We start from the raw sequence: 3,288 nt of genomic DNA on the forward strand, positions 1-3,288 counted from the left end.
ATTGCTGGGAATTGAACTCAGAACCTCTGGAAGAACAGTCAGTGCTCTTAACCTCTAAGCCATCTCTCCAGCCCCTGACTTCCTTCTGTAATGATCAGCAATGTGGACGTGTAAGATGGATAAACTCTTTCCTCTCCAACTTGCTTTATGGTCATGGTGTTTTGTGGCATCAATAGAAAACCTAACTAAGACACCTATAATCCTAGCACTCTGGAGGTGGAGGCAGGAGCCTGGGAGTCTGAGGTCATTCTTGGCAATACAGATAGTCTGAAGCTAGCCTATGATATCTGAGACACTGTCTCAAAAAGAGAAAAGGAAAAAGACAAGGTGTGGTGGCACTTGCTATCCAGGACCTGGGAAACTGAGGAAGGAAGACAGTGAATCTGGGTAGCAAAACCACCTGATCTCATAAAAAAAAAAAAAAAAAAAAAAAAAAAAGGAGGCCACAGAGATGGCTTGGTGTTAAGAGCACTGGCTGCTAGTTCAGAGGACCCAGGTTCAATTCCCAGCATTCACACTGGCAGCACACAACCATTTATAACTCCAGGTCTAGGTGATCTGATGCTCTCTCTGGCCTTTGAGGGCACCAGGAACATAAGTAGTACAGATATTTTTTAAAAGTGGGAGAACCTCTCCAAATCACTTAAAACCATAGGACCAAACCCCAGAAGACATTCTCCTGACTACAGTGCCAGAGCCAGTTCTCTAGAATTGTTTCCTGTGTGTTAAGAACGATTCACCTTCAGAAGTTAAGCTCTCCTAATGAGGGCTAACTTCTGCAGCACCATCTCCTATACTTCTCTGTGAGGATGCCAGTGAGGACCTGCAAGTAGGGAAGGTGAGTGAGTGAGAGGAGTCCTAGACAAGCCAGGCACGCTCGTGCATACCTGTCATCCCAGCACTTGGCAGGACAAAATAGGAGGACCTGAAGTTCAGGGCAGGCCTTTGTGTAGCACTCCTGACAGAATGAGCAGCACCTCTAGTGCCTGCCCTTGTACACTCCCAGCAGCACACCAGGTGCCCTCCTTCCTTCCAACGTATCAGCTCTGTTGTCATCCGCTTCTCTGTCGTTGTCAACTCACTATCCTGTGCATGCTAAGCAAGCACTGTGATGTCCTTATGCATTTTTTCTACCTTTAACAGTCTGTCTGGTTCTTTCCCATGAACCCATAAACATGCTTGTTTCTCCTAATCTAAAATCAAAGCCAGAAGCTCCTTCCACTCATCTTTATATACATTTCGGGTGCAACCATTCTGCCTTGTCATGGTTAAGCTTCTTTAAGAAATAACCTACATCCTCTTTTTTAGGATTCATTTATTTAAGAAATAACTACATTTTAAACAACCGTCTATTTATCATTTTTCTTTATGTGAGTACATTGGAGCTGTCTTCAGATACACCAGCAGAGGGCGCTGTCTGTCCTTTCTGCCTGGAATCCCTCACTTCTGCTTCATCTGTTATCCTGCAAGAATCAGCTGTCACCCTCCACAGAGCTTTCCTGCCTGTACTAATTGCTAACTTTGCCTTTCCATAGCAGCACTGGAACTAACCCTTAAGGTCCTGTGTCTTTGGTCTCCCAGGGCAGAAGCCCAGCAGCAATCCTTATATCCTAGCACTAATAATACTCATCCATCCATTGAGTCCTCATTGCACTGAACTATGACTTCACCCGACTCAAGTTTTTTGGTTTTCTCCCTCTCTTCTTCTGGACTGCATCTTATATATCCCAGACTAGCCTCAAACTTGTTATGTAGCGGAGAATGACTCTGAACTCTGATCTTCTTGCTTCCACTTCCAAAGTGATGGAATCAGGGACTTGAATTACTATACACTCAGGAGGTGGAAACAGGAGGATCAGAAGTTCAAGGCTCTCCTCAGTCACACAGAGTTCAAGGCCAGCCTAGGATCCTAGCCTACAAGAGACCTATCACAAAAGGGGGTGGAGGACAGGCTGCAAATGATAGGGTGCTGACTCATATTTAAGGATGCACAGGAGAATGGGAAAAAGGAAGGCTATTTCTAATCTAGGATTTTTTCCTTAAGATTTTTATTTTTTACTTGTGTGTCTATTTCTGAGTATTTATTATGTGTGTTTGTGTGCATGCCAGGGTCAGAGGAGAGTATGAGATCCCTTGGAGCTGGAGTTACAGGTAGTTGTGAGCTGCTTGACATAAGTGCTGGGAATCAAACTGAGGTCCTCTGGAAGAACAGCAAGTATCTTAACTGCCAAGTTATCTCTCCAGCCCCTAGACTAGGATTTAAAAGTTTTGTTTTGAATTATGAAGTATATGAAAATCAGGTAGTATAGACAACATTGGAAGTATATTGTAAGCCTTGGCATGCTGCTGCACACCTTCAATTCATCATTTAGGAGGTAGATGCATGCAGAACTCTGAGTTGAAGGCCTGCCTTAGCTACATAGTGAATTCCAGGTCAGCCTACAGTATTCCAGGCTACATAGTATTCATAGTGAGGTCCTATTTTTAAAAAGAAAATGAAGAAAAAGATACTGTAGGCATGGTGGTGCACACCTATAATCCCAGCACTTGGAGAGCCTGAAGCAAGAGGATCTTAAATCTGAAGGCAGACTGGGTTATGTCGGCAGCCTCTCTTAAACAAACAGGGCCAGAGAAATAGCTCAGCATATAAAAGGTCCCTACACCTACATGGTGAAAGGAAAGAACCACTGTAAGCTGTCCTCTGACTTCCACAAGTATACTATGGCATGTATGTGCAGTAAGTGAATTCACACACACACACACAAAATGTAAAAACAAAATGAGTAAATAAACAAGAAGACATTCAATATAATCAAAATGCATTGTATACATAAATAAATTCAAAATACTTAAAAAGTACATGGCATTGTAAGCGAACTGAAATATTCTTATTGTGCAAATAGTATTGCTTCTAGTTGTCTAAGTAATGTTTGTGTGTGCACTATATGCACAAACCAGTGTACATGAGAGCAGAGAACAACCTTGGGTGGTACTCCTCAGATATCATCTACCTTTTTCTTTTCTTTTTGAGACAGGGTCTTTCACTGGCCTGTATCCTGCCAATTGGGTTAGCCTGGCTGACCAGTGTGCCCTTGAGATCTAGCTGTCTTTGCCTTCCCAGTGCTAGGATAACAACTGTGTCACTATGCCATTTCCCATTGGTAACTGAGGTCAGGTACATGCAAGCATTTTAATGACTGAACGATCTCTCCCAGCCTTGTAAGTATTTCTTCTTCTTGAATTGATATGAACAAACTGGGGAAAAAATAGAACAAGCCAAGCAGAATG

The sequence above is a fragment of the Arvicanthis niloticus genome, chromosome 1, assembly GCF_011762505.2.
Source record: "Arvicanthis niloticus isolate mArvNil1 chromosome 1, mArvNil1.pat.X, whole genome shotgun sequence".
NCBI classification, from domain to species: Eukaryota; Metazoa; Chordata; class Mammalia; order Rodentia; family Muridae; genus Arvicanthis; species Arvicanthis niloticus.